General features: G+C 41.3%; 1 protein-coding gene across 6 annotated transcripts in view; it reads right to left on the bottom strand.

The window, feature by feature from the left end:
* The window catches only part of SLC16A12 (solute carrier family 16 member 12), a 65905-nt gene that overhangs the window by 40989 nt on the left and 8038 nt on the right, over positions 1-16878 (bottom strand). The window contains exon 2 of one of the 6 annotated variants that reach the window (XM_084904333.1): positions 5509-5669. The exons of 4 other annotated variants lie outside the window; for them this stretch is intronic. The gene's annotated coding sequence lies outside the window, so the exon portion shown is untranslated. Of the gene's footprint in view, positions 1-5508; positions 5840-16878 lie in introns of those variants that run through there. One more of the 6 variants, XM_084904335.1, reaches the window with a different exon arrangement.

The following is a 16878-nucleotide window of genomic DNA, read 5'->3' on the forward strand; positions in this document are numbered from 1 at the left end:
CCTATCTCTTACTCTCTGTAAAAAAATCAATAAAATATATTTTACAAAAAGAAAAAAGACAATACGCTTAAAAAAAAAATTCCCTAACTTCCTATCAACTAGGCTCCATCTGTTCATAGAAGCCATCCATCAGCTTTCTCTTATGTCTTTATCAAAGACTGAACAGGTGAGGAGCAACAGTGCAGGGCAAAGCGTGTAGGAAACCTGTGCTCTACCTACAATCAAAACTGCAATCTGAGGTCAAGGGCAGGAGCTCCTATTTGGTAATAAGCACCTCGTCAACAAACACTTAGTTCATTTCTCTCTGGTGAAATGTCTTCAAAAGCAGCCCTGTGTTGTTCAAAACATCAGGCAGCAAAGAAGATAAGGCAACCTACTCTTCGTATAACAAATCTTAATAAATTTAAATACATCAAACTTATACATAACATACTTTTTTAAAAATATGGTTTTACTGATTTCAGAGAGGAAGGAGATCAGAGAGTATAGAAATATCAATGATGAGAGAGAATCATTGCTGCCTCCTGCATGCCCTCTATTGGGGATCGAGCCCACAACCCAGGCATGTGCCCTTGACCGAAATTGAACCCAGGACCTTTCAGTCCGCCAGACTTTTACTTTTTTAGTATTACTTTTCTTTCACATGAAATATGCCATATGGGATTGGTAGGTTCTTGATTCATCTCATTATGTAAATGTAGACTTGCTTGATTTGAAAAATATTTTAAAAATAAGGTGGTGACCTGCTTGGGCAAAAAAACCAACAACTGACAACTAGCATAATGCTATGTAATCCATAATTGTTATCCCAGTCCTGCTAAGAATTCTATAAAGTCCCTGTAAAATCCATTAGCCTGTGAAGGACTCTCTTAATGGCTCGCTGCCTTCCTCTGTGCCCAGATTCAGAAAGATGAAGTGGAGTGAGCACACATCATGGGGACAGAGAGGAGGGACTGTCCATGTGCCTAAAGAAAACAGAGATACAAACAGGTAAATCACAGACAGTGACCTGAAAATGACCACAGGGCCAGGTGGGTCAGGAGGGGTGGGTGTATACAGAGAGATTGTAGAAGGCAAGCCCACGATCAGATTGAGAAGGAGGATGGGAAGGAAAAGTGTTCGCAGTGGAGTCTGCAATTGTCCCCATACGATTTGGGCTACTAAACACTGCTCTGACTAGGGGCTACAGTGATGGAAACGATGGCAGGTCCCAACGAGGCTGTGGAGGATAACAAGACAACATGATACAAGGCTGGGACTCAGGGAGGAAGGTGACAAAAAGCCAGAACCCCAAGTTACCCACTGCTGCTGCTTTTTTTTTTTTTTTTTTTTTTTTTTTTTTTTTTTTATTTCAGAGAGGAAGAGAGAGGGAGAGAGAGATAAAAACATCAATGATGAGAGAGAATCACTGATGGGCTGCCTCCCACTGGAGGTCAAGCCTGCAACCCAGACATGTGATGTGCCCTGACTAGGAATCAAACCATGACCTCCTGATTCATAGGTTGACGCTCAACCACCAAGCCACAGGGGCCAGGCTACCCACTGCTTCTTTTGTGAGAGGTCTGTGTGAGAAAACTGAGTGCCAAAAAGAAGTGTTGAGATGTAATGAACGACAGTGTCTCGTCAGATATAATATGATTAAGAAGTGGAATTACTCTTGTGCCTCCCCAGTAATAATCTGTCCTCAGCTTCAACTCCTTCCATTTCTGAGGGCCTCAAATTTAGTCATCAGATCTTTCTCACATCAGCATAAAACCTGCACAAGTCCTAACAGCTCAAGCCCAGATTGTTCCAACCATCTCTTTGACTTTACTTCAAATTCTTGGCTTTCGAAATAGGCAGCCAAAATCATCATGTCAAAACAAAACAAAAAGAGCTCCCACAAAAGGTCACTGATCATTGATTAAAAGAGTCAATCACATATAAAAATATCCTTAACTAATGCCTTTCCTTACCACCTTATCACCTGTTCACTTTCTTTACCCTTTAAAAGCAAACATATTATACAAGACACTGGGGGTGGGGGTTGGGGGGCAGGTAAAGGCATATGCTGAGGGGTACGGGAAGCTGGAGGGAGGTCAATGGGGGGCGGGGGGAAGGAGACATATGTACTACTATTTGAAATGCTTCAAATGATTAAAAAAAAAAAAAGAAATACCAAAAAAAAGTGCATTATATTATTGTAAACTGGGCAAACTTTTTTTCATAAAGGCAGTACTTTGCTCCATGAAAGGACTTCTCTCAGCTCTTTCTGCATCGGTATATATGCAATCCAGGTGGTCATAATAAACTGGCAATGCTTTTTAACTTGGCATCGATACTTGTTGTGAGCCTTACACTCTTTGGAAAATTACAGAATATACACTGAGTGGCCAGAATATTATGACAACCCCATCAGTACTTAGTTGGGCCACCTTTTGCCTTCAATACTGCGGCGATTCTTCTTGGCGATTGACCACGAGATGTTAAAAGGTGATAAGAGAAATCTGACATCATGCCTGATGAATAGTGTTGGAAGCTGCCCATTGCCTTCACTAGCAGAAAGAGGTGGACAAGGAGTCCAGAAGGCTGGTCAACCCTGAGGCTCTGGCAAGGGTCAGAGCCATACACACACTGTTTAGTTGAGATAATGGTAGCTGACACAACTTCCACCTTTTGGTCTTATGTAATTCCTTGCTGATGGGTTATCATCCAGCTGTTCCTGGAAATTGCCTGCCTAAGGGCTATGGGTGGATCCCAAACCTGAATAAAAGGGATCCCAAGGCCATAGCAAAGCATAGTCCTCTCTTGGGCTTCCACCTGGCCCCAATTCCCAAATTAATATTTTCTTGTCTAGTCTCCTTCTCTTATGTGCAACCTCCTCCAGAGCCTGAACCCTGAACCCCACGCGGGATGTGGGGAAGGGTACACTCGCAACTGGCAGCCCAACTTGGGACACTCGCAACTGGAGCCCAATGTGGGGGGATCATACTTGCAGAATAGCACTGTCCAGTTCTCTGAGGTTTGATGGTTGTGGAACCAGCTGCCTGATGGTTCTTTTAACTTCGTCCCACAAATGCTCAATTGGGTTGAGATCTGGTGATTATGGGGGCCACCTATGCAAGGTAAAGTCTCCCTCATGTTCTTGAAATCACTCTGCACGATATGAGCACCATGGCATGGCGCATTGTCTTGTTGGAAGAAGCCATCTCCATTAGGATACACCATCAACATGATAGGATGAATTTGATCAGCAACAATACTTAGGTATGTTGTGCTCTTCAGACGTTGTTACACATGAATTAAAGGGCCCAGATCATGCCAGGAAAACATGCCTCCCACCAGCTTGAAGAGTTGTACTCATGCATATGGGGCTCATGCTTTCATGCAGTTTCTGCGAATTTCTCACTCTGCCATCTGCGTGATGCAATTGGAAATGTGATTCATCGGACCACATGACTTTTTTCCAATGCTCGACTGTACAATCCTTGTGTTCCTGTGCGAATTGGAGACGTTTTATCTTGGTAACTGCAGACAGCAAAGGTGTTCAAACAGACCTTCGGCTTCCATATCCCATATGATGCAATGCACGGCTAATTTGCCTACAAACGTCAGGTGGTCATAATAATCTGGCTACTCAGTGTATAAGTTTATAGAATAGGAAGAAAGTACTCTTCCCTTTCCTTTGTAATCAACTAAGATGGCCAGCCATAACCTTATGGAATAAACAGACCCAAAGAGGAGACTTCTTTGTGCTAAAAATCAAAATAGAGGAGGAAAGCCGACAAATTCACCAAAAAGGCATCATGCTGGTTATAATAGTCACTGCAGTCTAATCCACTGCCAAGGAGCCCTGGGTCTGCTTCCCTGGACATTGGCAGCTGGGCCTCAAACGCTGCAGCACCCATTGGCAGCCTCAGCTGGAGTGTGACAACGTGACGAGGGCAGCATCAAGTCCAAAATCAACAGCCAGGGGCAAAGAGGAGGTACCCTCAACCTCAGAACTGATAGAGCTTGATTTTGAGATTCAAATCTTTTTAATTACACATGTTACACATGCTGAATGAAGAAAAAAAAAAAAGAGAGAGAATAGAGCAAAAAGAAATAAAAAAATCATGTACAGCCTGTCACTCAATAAGCACTCTTTTTATTTGTAGCCAATCCTTTAGACAATCTTTTCTATATTGTATGTATTTAGAAATGCATCTTTAAAGAAACAAAACTGAGACTTCACACCCTTTCCAATGGCTATTATAAAAAACAAAAGAAGAAAAAAAGAGAAAATAACAAGTGTTAGCAAGGATGCAAAGGAATTGGAATGCTTGTACATTGCGGGTGGGAAAGTAAAACAGTGCAGCCTCTACAGAAAACAGTATGGCAGTTCCTCAAAAAATAAAATTATTATATGATCCAGTAATTCCACTTCTTGGTTTATACCCCAAAGAAGTGAAAACCAGAGCTTGAACAGACATTTGCAAATCCATGGTCATAGCAGCATTATATACAAGAGCCAAAAACGTAGAAGCAACTCAAGTGTCCAGGTGAATGGATAAACAAAATGTGGTATTACATAATGGAATAGACAGCCTTTAAAAAGTAAGGAAATTATGACACATTACAACATGGATGAACCTCGAAGACATAATGTTAAGTGAAATAATACAGTCATAAAGGGGAAAATATTGTATAATTCCACTTGGGTGAGGTGCCTAGAGTAGTCAAGTTCATAGGAACAGAAAGTAGACTGATGGTTGCCAGGGGATAGGGGTAGGGAGGATGGGGACTCATTGTTTAGTGAGTGTGGAATTTCAGTTTGAGATTAAAAACTTTTGGAGATAGATGGTGGTGATGTTTGTACAACAAGGTGAATAGACTTAATGTCACAGGACTGTACTCATAAAAATGGTTAGAATGGTAAATTTTACATTATATATATTTTGCCACAATTTAAAAAACAAAAGTGTAATCACTCTCTCTGTAATGTATTCTTTTCACTTAATTTGATACTACACATATTAATAAATGTACTTTGATAATTCTAACGGCTGCAAAGTATTTGACTGTAGGAAGTACTGTAATAGATTTTACAAATCCTCTGTCGTTGGACAGTTAGGATGCCTCTGAGTCAATCATGTGACATGTCAGGTGAGACTACATTCCTGATGATCCTTCGTTTGGACTCTCTAATGTTCATTGGCAAATGTTCTGAAAATCTTGCACTGAATATTCTGCAGTCAAAGAACTTCTAGTTCCTCACCGTTAAAAAATATTTATTAACCACTGTCATATATTAATAATTAATGACAAATGTAATGATTAATACTTAATGTAAAATATTTATTAAGTATTTCTACACTGTTGAACCTACTTTGGGAGAAAGAAGTTTAGAAATGTTACACATTGAACATGACACCGTGGGCAGTATTCAAATTATTTGACAAGCGGCTGATAGAGGCACCAATCACTCAGCGGGGAGGCCGGCTCAACAGATTCATTCTGACAACCCAAGGCCAGCTCTTTAGTACTTACAACCTGTGAGGACTTCAAGTCCCTCTAGTGGGACAGGCTGGGAATTCTGAGACCCTGGGTTGGCCTGTTGTCTCCTGTCTCAATGCAGCACCTTGATACACAGGAGAAGGCAGGAGCTCCTGGCACAAGCAAAGAAGCTCCAGGGATCCCATCCTTAATACCTATTAATTTTGTTAATGATTTGAGAAAGAGAGAGGAATGTTGATTTGTTGTTCCACTTACTAGTGTTTATGCATTCATGTGCCCTGTCCAGGGATTGAACCCACAACCTTGGCATATGAGGACAATGCTTTAACCAATGACACTACCTGGGCAGGGCCCTTAGTACTCATTAATTTGCTAAAAAATAAAAAAATAAAAATAAAAAACAGTCATCAGGGCACCGAAGAATGAACAGAATAATAAGAATCAGAAGGCTCTCTTCCCTGCCAGCAGCCTACATTTTCTCTCTCCAAATTATTGGTTTTGCCTCCCTTTGCAGGCCTAGCAAAGTTCTGGTTGTTGACATTGCAGATAAGGGCTGTCACAAATGTTTCTTATCCCCACTTTTTCCCACGTGGTTTCCCAGGTCCCAGCTCCTAGGCTTGTTATTCTAGTGACCTCATCAGAGTCACACTGCAGAAAGGCAGCCTGTGAGGACTGCTCCCTGCGGACGGAGGGCCTCCTGGGGAGCTCCCAGCTCTACACCCCACTGTGGAATCCACTCGCCCAGGTGGGGGGTCGCACACCACACTAAGTCGTAGTAACTGCAGAAAGTCATCACCATCAGTACAAGGGCGGACAGGATTTTCCACAATGCTTTATTTTCCATTAAACAGCAAACTAGAATAAAGTAAACCAGCTGCTACCTCAGAGAACCAATCATATTTATAATTGAGGTTATTGGGCAAATTAAGGCAACAGACGAAGCAGAATGCCAGAAATAAGCTCTCTCTACTTAGAAATACAGTATTCTCGCTTACCCAGAAATCACGTACCCAGAAACATCAACTAACACAATTGGAGTTTTGTGCAGTTAATTCACAGGGACAGAGCAATGGGTCTGATGTGTTTACTTTTACTTTAGCGATCATTCCAATTGGCTTAGTTATTGGTTTCTTAACTAATGTGAACTCCGGGATTTTTGTTCACTGATGTCTCCTGCAACAAGGACAGAACCTGAGTACCTGTTGAAGGTGAGAGAATGAGCCTTTACACGTTCTCTCGATTGGGTTATGGCCCAACCCCCTCTATTAAGTCACAACTCAGCACCTAAGCCCCCAAATACAAAAGATATTTGACTTAGCAACTCTCGTTTAAATGCTGTGGCAGACCATTTACTTGTAAATGGATGCTCTAAATAACTGGAAAGATGTCTTGTAGAGATATCAATATTCTCTCTGTGATCTTGTGTCCACTGGAAATCTGCTTAGCAGACACCGATTTTCCCCTGCCAAGATAATAATCTTGTTTCCTACTAGATTGTCAACTTCTTGGACTTATTAGGGCAAAATGATTGAATTGAGCTGGAAAAAAAAAGACATTTTAGCTCATTGCCTCGCCTTCACCATTTGAAGACTCTCCGATGTGAACTCCACCTGGACAGAAGTGCTCTGAGTAATTGTTTTGAGCCCCTCCTATTACAGGGCATGTTGTAGGAACTAAGTGACCTTGTCATTTCCCATTGGAACTGCAGCACTTCTTTTGGATTAACATCCTGTTCAAGTTACAACAGCTTTGTGGCCAATCTGATATTTCTAATAAGGGCTGCTAAACCGGGGAGTGTCCCAGCATGCTATGAACCTCACCCAGGTAGGTCCCGGAGAGAACAGCACATCCCTGACCACAGCCTTCGCCCTCACAGCTGTCCAGTCTGGCTGGAGACAGGCATTCCTGAGGTTTCCTCCGGCGAGTTCTACATGCAGAGAAGGTGGTCTGAGAACACACCCATCAAACTGTTAGCCATGTAAGCCTGGAGTATGGGGATAGATGGGGGGGTGGGGGGGGGAGAATGCCCTTTATTCCCTCTGCAATCTGAATTATTTTAGAGATAATTTTGAAAATTCAAACCTGGAAAAAGAAACCAAATAAAGGTCATGCAATTTGAACATAGAAAGATTCGAGTTGAAGTCTAGGCTTTTCCGTTGACGGGTTGTCTGAGCAGGTAGAAGTAGCCTCCCAGGCTTCCATATTCTACTTTCTTCACAGGAGCTGTTCTGGGGTCCTTCCCCCCCAATAATTTAGTTCCTGCCACAGCAATCTCTCCACCTTCCTCACAGTCCTGTCACACTGTGAGGTCTGTCCATGGGCCCCTCCAAGGAAGGGGTGGTCACCCTCTTTGGCTTTTACCTATTCCCATACCTGACATATCAGTGTTTTCTGGAGGGGAAAAAATAAATACATCGCAGGGGAACGCACTGAGATGCAATGTGGCTCCAGCAGCAAATGCATCCAGGAAATGTTGAACTCAACTCTCTGTAGCCTCAGGCTTGGTGGACTATAACCATCATGCCCTGGGAAGGAGGTTCATGAAAGTACAGAGTGTGACAACTGCCTAATGTTATCTGCTAAGTTGGGAATGTACTGTTCTTTCTGGTAGACCAACTGACTGCCCACCATTGGTTTTACTATTAACCCCATACAGAAAGACACCCTGTCCTGGGAGGGCTCTGGATACTTCCTGCCGGTCACCACTGGCAGCTGCTACATTGCCCGTGTATGTAAGTTTCTCCTATCAAAACTCTTATGGCCCACCCGGCCTGGCTTCGTGGTTGAGCGTGGACCTATGAACCAGGAGGTCATGGTTTGATTCCTGGTCAGGGAACATCCCAGGTTTCAGGCTCTATCCCCAGTAGGGGACATGCAGGAGGCAGCTGATCAATGATTCTCTCTCATCATTGATGTTTCTCTCTTCCCTCTCCCTTCCTCTCTGAAATCAGTAAAAAAAAATATATATTAACAAAAAAATAAAGCTCTTACAAATTTGAATAAGCTATATGTCAGTTCTCTGTAATGGGTCCTGCATTTAGACTTTTGGGGCTTTTCCCCAACAAAGATAAAAAAAATGAAAATAAATAAAGTCATCTGGAAAGATATATAAGCAGAGAACATAAATATAAATAAACACCATTTAGTATATCATATACACTATGGTCACGACTAAGATCTTTTTAAAATCTGTTTCAGAATAGTGGCAGTTTCTTCCTCTTACTTTTCATTGCTACATAGCTGCATCCACCAATATGTTATGTGGGGGGTGGGAAGAGATGGGGAGAAGTATTCTAGGAATTGTTGAGAAAATGACATGAGAAGTGGAGTCACATGAATGAATGAAAGTCTTCCTATCTCCACCACTATGCCAAAACAAATACTCCAAATTCATCCTTCCTCAGAAAAAAAAAAAAAAAAAAAAAAGAAAGAAAGAAAGAAAGAAAAAGAAAAAGAAAAAGAAAAAAAGCACCTCCCACTTTATTTTCCCATCAACTTACTCAAAGCTTGTCTTAGGAGTATAGCAGAGGCCCCCGTGTGAGGACCAGAACTATGAATAAAAAGCAGATGTGTCTGAAAGATGGTTCATCCGGGATCTATCTGCATGCAGACTGAGAGCCCTAAGTCACCCTACAGGGAGATGAATCAAAATTCAGTTTCATTTCTCCCCAGGACTGTAGGCGCTAATGGGGAATAACTGATATGGACTGGATTTCCTCAAATTAGGAAACATAGAAACACTACTTTTATTACGATTGCGAGGGGGCCTGGGAAAAGTAAATTGCATCAGAACAGTTCAGATGGAAATATTTTATGACCCCAAGCATATGAAACACCACAGAACAGGAAAACGCATCATCTCAAAGGAACACTTCAAGTGTGTTGTCACCACTCAAAAACCTTTCATAAACACACCAGTCAATACCATGTACAAAGTTCAATACCTAGCTCTTCTCCTTCCCGGAAATGATCATAAGGGTAGAACTCAAAATATGGAAGAAGTTCACTTCACAGCAGGGAGATTTACAACTTGGTGACTTCATTGCCTGATAGGTCTCTTGACCACTAAACCTCAAGGCAATACAAACCCAGGCTGGACTTCTACATTAAGTAGAAACAATATATTCAAGAACCTTTACATTGGTAGATCCCTCTACAATTTCAAAAGCACAAATATGCAAAGAAAACACCCTTATATTTGAAGAAATAGAGGAATAGTGGGAAGAAAAGCATCGTGTTGTAAAAGTACATATACACCTGTGTTTTGTAACTCCTTCCTGCAGTGAGCCCTGAACTAGTTAGCTAAAGATAATCTGTGGCAAATAACAGAGCAACTGTCAGAGGCCCCATAGCCAGCTGCCGCTACTCAGTCACACAGGCCAACAAAATGGAACCCTGGGGTGAAACTCAGCCCACTCCTGATCTCTGTCCCTACCCTTGAGCCTTACTGTTCCAGATCTCAGCTTACTTGAGATCAGAAATAAAGTATTTACTTTAATATGATATGTTTTTAGTGAGCAATAAAGAGAATGCATTTAAGCCTGTGCAAGTGCCAAGAACTGGTAAGTCTTCATTAACTGGAAGTTGTTACTCTTATTATTATAGTTGTTGTTAAAATTATTATTTCTAAGAGAATAACTGCCATTTGTATAGCTCCTGAAAGTGTTTTCAAGTCCCACAACGATCCTATAACAGAAAATGGAGGCTCACAGAAATGGGTAATTTATCCAAGTCCATACTGCCAGCAAATGCTGAAGTCTAGGACTTGACCACTAACTGAGGATCTTTTCCCTTGACAAGGCTACAATCTCCTCATAATGGCCTCAGCTTCTCTTGGAAATCAGCATCCAGTCCATCCCCAATATCAATCAAGGATTACAAAATTCCTGTCCCCCTGCCAGTCATGGAGTTAAGGAAAAGCCAGTGGCCCAATCCTTGCCAACAACTTGAGGGAAAGAATTTTGGGAGCTTCTTGGAAACGTTTCCTCACTATTGAGGAGACATGAAGACGTAGCTTTGCCCCTTCCAATGGGTGTTACCTTTCTCAGTGTGACCTGACCCTGCAAACTACTACAGCAGTCATCTTGGAACCATGATGTGAATCAGGTAGAGCATAAAACCAACTCATGGTAGGGACAGAGTCAAGAGAATCACAGAGAAGCAAAGTCAGAGTCCAGACCTCCTGCTCCTGAACTTTCTACCACATCAAGGAATTCTTCTCCTGACTAGGGAAGCCAGCCAGGTTGGAGTTTCTGTTCCTTACACCCCACTGATACATGATCGACACAGGCTGCTTACCTGTCACACCCAGATTCATACTCTGTCCCTATGCAGGAGTGCCATGTCTTCATGTGTGAGGCTTCCCAAGCTAATATCAGATCTAAATTTTATTTCCTGCCTGGCCAGTGTTGCTCAGTGGTTGAGCATTGACCCATGAACCAGGAGATCCCAGGTTCGCTTCCCGGTCAGGGCACATGCCCGGGTTGTAGGCTCCATCCCCAGTAGGGGGGCATGCAGGAGGCAGCTGATCCATTTCTCTCTCTCTCTCTCTCTCTCTCTCTCTCTCTCTCTCTCTCTCTCTCTCTCTCTCTCTCCCTCCCTCCCTCCTTCCCTCTCTCCTCTCTCCTCTCTCCTCTCTCCTCTCTCCTCTCTCTGCCTTTCTCTCTGAAATCAATAAAAATATTTAAAATAAATAAATAAGTTTGATTTCCTGAAATCCAAAAGAGGCAGGAGAGAAAAGGAGACACTGGTATGCACATCTGTGCAAAAGAAACACATACTGCTGGTTCCCATCACATGGCTAACTATAGAAGCAAAGACACCACACTGATTCCCACTGATGTTTCCAGCCCCTCTCCCATGACCCCCACCTCCACAAATGACAACAAACTCTTCATCCAAAAGCCTGATGACATTCAGCTGCCTCTCTCTACCCAGACAATGCTGTACTGTGAACTACCCGGAGAAAAAAAAAGAGGAGGGAGAAGGAAGAGGAAGAGGAGATTTCATCAGAGTATGTAGTCTTTTCTTCCTAGGATAAAGCATCCAAAGTTACTGGTGAAATATGTTGTTTTGCAATTGTTACCATATGCTTTTTTTCCCCCCTCAAAAGTGACAGTACAAAATATAAGCTATTCAACTGTTCTTTGACAATGACAATGAGTGATTTTTATTGCATGCCAGATATCAACTAATCTTTTGTATCTCTCCCTAAGCCAGGAGCAGGGAACCTTTTTTCTGCCAAGGTCCATTTGAAGATTTATAACATCACTCAAGGTTATACAAAATTATCAACTTAAAAGTTAGCCTGCTATATTTGTCCAAACATTTAATTAACTCACACCTAATGCCTTGACAGGGCTAGTTTAATGACTTCTTGGGCCTTATACAGCCCACAGGCTAGATATTCCCAACCCCTGACTAAGCCCATTACACATTTGAGTTTGCAGCTTTCTGAAGTCCAAACCAGTCCTTAGGGCTTCTGGCACCATTCCAATGAGTTTAGTCAACACCTATACAACATCTCCGCTGATCTCAGCCTCAACTTTGACCTTGTCACGTCCCATAATCTTCACCTCCAATCCATTTCAGTCACGTATTCCCAAAGTCACACCATCAACCTATCATCACTGATGCCAACATTCACTTCTAAAATCTAGGATTGTTGTGAGAATTAAGTATCCCTTTCTCCTCCCCCCCCCCCCGCCCCCAAATTTATCAATAATAAATCTTTATTGTTCATATTATTACAATAGTTTATTCTTTTTCTCCTCATAGCTCCCCTCCACCTGGTTTCCACCTCACCCTCTGCACTTACCTCCCCCCCACCCCCCACCCCCCGCCACTGTCCTTAATCCATAGGTATAAGATTTTTGTCCAGTCTCTTCCCACACCCCCCATACCCCTTTCCGCCTGAGAATTATTAGTTCACTCCCTTTCTATTCCCCTGATTCTATTATATTCACCAGTTTATCCTGTTCCTCAGATTTTTAATTCACTTGATTTTTAAGTTCACTTGTTGATAGATATGTATTTGTTGTTCATGATTTTTATCTTTATTTTTTTCTTCTTCCTCTTCTTAAAGAATACCTTTCAGCATTTCATATAATACTGGTTTGGTGATGATGAACTCCTTTGCTTTTTCTTATCTATGAAGCTCTTTATCTGACCTTCCAATCTGAATGATAACTTTGCTGGGTAATCTTGATTGTAGGTTCTTGCTAGTCATCACTTTGAATATTTCTTACCACTTCCATCTAACCTGCATAGTTTCTGTTGAGAAATCAGCTGACAATCATATGGGTGATCCCTTGTAGATAATTAACTGTTTTCTCTTGTTGTTTTTAATATTCTCTCTTTGTCTTTTGCCCTTGGAGTTTTAATTATGATGTGTTTTGGTGTGGTCCTCTTTGGATTCCTTTTGTTTGGAGTTCTGTGCACTTCCTGGAGTTGTAAGTCTATTTCTTTCACCAGGTGGGGGAAGTTTTCAGTCATTATTTCTTCAAATAAGTTTTCAGTAGCTTGCTCTCTCTCTTCTTCTGGCACCCCCATAATTTGGATGTTGGTACACTTAAAGTTGTCCCAGAGGCTTCTTACACTATCTTCAACTTTCTGGATTCTTTTTTCTTTTTGCTTTACCGGTTGAGTGTTTTTTACTTCTTTGTATTTCAAATTTTTTACTTGATTCTTGCATTCCTCTAGTCTGCTGTTGGGTCTCTGTATAATATTTTTTTTATTTCAGTCAGTGTATATTTAATTTCTAGTTGGTCCTTTCTCATATCCTTGAGGGTCTGGCTAAATTTATCAGCCTTTTCTAGGAAATTCTTGAAAAACCTTATAACCGTGGTTTTGAATTCTATATCCAGTCATTTTTTCCCCTTCCATTTCTTTCATTTGTGATCTGTTACTTTGTCTCCACATTTTTTGCTGCTTCCCTGAGTTGGTAGAGTAGCTTTGTGCACTAGGTTTCCTATATGGCCCAGTGGTTTGGCCTTTCAGTCACCTGAGGTGGACACTCTTGGTGCACGCCTTTGTGGTCTGTGTGTACAGCCCTGTTGTAGTTAAGTCTTGATTGTTGTCCTTTGCAGCTCTTCTGATTTTCTGTGAGCTTCTTTCTTTCCTTCTAGTTATAGAATTTCCACTCAGCCAGCTTTCCTGCAGTTCTGGTGTCCTTTCTGTCTTTTAGTTGTATTTTGAAATTGTTGTACAAGGCAGCAATTTAGGGGTTTACCTAAGCCACCATCTTGGTTTCTCTTAAGTATCCCTTTCTAATCTCAACTTTCTATCTCTGCAAGTCTCCAACTTTTCAACTAGTTTTCAATCTCCTTGAGATCTTAGGCTCCTTGCTCCTACATTTTCTCTCATATCATCAACTTTTTTTTTCCCATTGACCCCTTATAGCCCACCTCCTCCCCCTACCCCAGGCCTCCACCACCCTAATGTCTGTGTCCATGGGTTATGCATATAGGCATACAAGTTCTTTGGTTAACCTCTTCCTATGCACGCACCCACCCCCATATCTTCAACTTTTCCTGCTCTCATTTCTTCTTCTTAGAGGCTAGAGCTCATGATCCAACACATCAATTTCTCTTTTTCTGGCATCCCACTCCTTCCAAGTCACCAATCCCCAACTCCCCATCAATGCAAATTTTCAAACATTTCCACTCCTATAACTGGTAAGGCAAGTTTTGCTAGAGGAAATCTCTCAACCTTGCAGATTAATGATGCAACATGATTATCATTTCCAACACAGACTAAGATCTTGAGTGACTCAGCAATTCTATGTTGTACCTTTCCATCCACACAATGGTTACTCAAAATCCTAAGTGACCTATGTACCCTTCATTTCCAGCAGTACAGCATAATGGTAAACAGCTTTGCATCCTGGTTTTGCCTCTTAGTCACTGTATAACCTCAAGCAAGATACTTATTTCCTTAACGTTTCAGCTGTCTCATTTGTAAAGTTAGAATAATAATTTCATTTTCCCAGAGTTCTTTTTTTGTTTAAGAAATTCATGAGTTGGCATATTTAAAGTAATTTTAATAATGCTTAGAACATAGAAAGTGTCCAAAGTGTGTTGGTTGCTATTTTATAGAGAGAATGGGCTGTTGTATGGGTTTTCCTCCATTTTCTTTCCTTCCATTATTTCTCCAGTTTATTCCTATCTACATGTATCCTCATCTCTTTTCTGCCTATCTCAATGATAGATATGCCCTCTGTATTTAATTTCCTTATAAACATCCCCTCTCCTCTTCTATATTTTGAACCTAGACCTTTTCACTGACTAAAGAGAACCCAAACCTCCCATCTTGAAAGCAGAAAAGAAGAAAGTGAGATAGAAAAGAAGGGAAGAGAAGGAAAAGCAAGGGAAGAAAAACCCCTTCAGCCTCTCCAGATACCACCAATTACTTTCTTCCCCCTTGTAAAGCCAGCCTCTTAAGGACCTGTGTTCACTGACTAGCCCCTCATCCTGTTTCTCATTTCCCACCTCTGTGGAAGGGAATTTGCCTCCTGCCTCTCTTTCATACCATTCAAGCTGGTTGATGGTGCACAATGACTCCTAACTCTGCCATTCTTAAGTAGCTGACCTCTTAACATGGTTGGATTCTCATCACTGAACTTCTCCCTGGAATTTTCATAACAGGAGTCTCTCCTGTTTATGAGTCTTTAAGTTAAGTTACTACACTGTTGCCTTGTAACTAAATTTGCCAAACAGCTGGCCAGCATTGAGGGCAGACTCTGTGTCAAAGAAAAAAAGTTAAGTTTTCAGACCCATATGGAATGGAACTTGTCCCTGGGCCTCACCTAGACCACACCTAGAATATAGCAGCCACTGTTCTAAATTCCAAAAGGAAGAACCAAGACATGGAGGAAATATCTGGATTTTAAAAAGTCACAGAATCACAATACTTCTTAACAAATCATTTTATGCCAAAAAAAAATATTACAATGGCTGTCGGCACTGCGAATCCACTAGCTAAACACTCAAGTTTAACTTCTCATTCGGTGCCTAAATATTCATGTAGAAGGAGCCCTATAGTTTTGTGCAGGATGCAGGGTTTTCAAAGAAAAAGAAAACTTCCTTAGCTGGTTTCCATGGCCTGTGCTCTGACCTTACTCCACCCTCACCACACACACATACAGTCATGCTCCAATATTCTTGACAGTTATGCACAAGCATATGTCGGAAAATAACAAATTAACATATAAAAAAGGAAACTCCATTGACCAGTGTGCATTGGGTTAATATGAGTACAGAAGAGGGCACCTGACCCCATATAGCTCTTCCTCAGGATTTTATCTTTGACCCATCTCATGTCTCTTTATAAACACTCTCTTTTGATAATTACTTCCACATAAACCTCTTAAACAGAGTTCTCTATGTTGATAGCTCCCAATCCATATTTCTTGTCCAGAACATCTAACTGCTTATTTGACTTTCTCTCTCTACAAGCATGGAGAATATAAAGTTAATGAGACCAGGCCAGCCAGCATGTCTCAGTGGTTGAGCATCGGCCTATTAACCAGGAGGTCGCAGTTTGATTCCCTGTCAGGGCACATGCCCGGGTTGCAGGCTCAATCCCCAGTGTGGGACATATAGGAGGCAGCTGATCAATGATTCTCTTTTTTATCATTGACTAGAGAGAGGCCCAGTACATGAAATTCATGCACTGGTAGGGTCCCTAGCAGCTGCTGGCTGAATACTCCCTCCCTTTCCCTGACTGCTTGCCACCACCAGCCGGGGCCTTTCTCCCTTCCCCGGCCAGCCCATGCCCTGGTCGAACTCCCAGAAGAACTCAGGTAGAGGGGACAATTTGCATACTATGCTTTTATTATATAGGATGTTTCTACTTCTCTCTCCTTCTCCCTTCTTCTCTGAAGTCAATAAAAAAAAAATTTTTTTTAACCAACAGTTATAGCATAATTTGGGAAAGCTAACTGGTAACAGTAGGGGAGAATTTCCATGAGTATTTAAAAATAAGAACAAATGTCATTACAAAGAGAGTAGTGTGCTAGATCAGTGTTCTTTATGTTCTATATCAATCATCTCACCACATTTTTTTCAAAGATAGTAAATACTAGTGATAAGGAAACCTTAAAATTTGTCATATTTTAAGTGATATGAGGCCAGGTTTAAACTGCTATCTTTCTTATATTAGTCCTATACAATATTTTTCTTATATAAAGGTCCTATATTTTAAAAATCTATTTTGATTCAGTTAAGTTAAAATATTGTCCAGAGGAAAATTTGAGAATTAGGATTAACAACTCAATCAATTAAGGAAACTTAAAATAAACAAGGACATTTTATCTGTAAGCATGATAGAGAAAAAAGATTGTTATAGCGAAAAAGATCAAATGACTGTCCTCAAGAAATATACTTATGACACCACCATCACCAA

Source organism: Pipistrellus hanaki, assembly GCF_964339955.1.
Source record: "Pipistrellus hanaki genome assembly, chromosome: 14".
NCBI classification, from domain to species: Eukaryota; Metazoa; Chordata; class Mammalia; order Chiroptera; family Vespertilionidae; genus Pipistrellus; species Pipistrellus hanaki.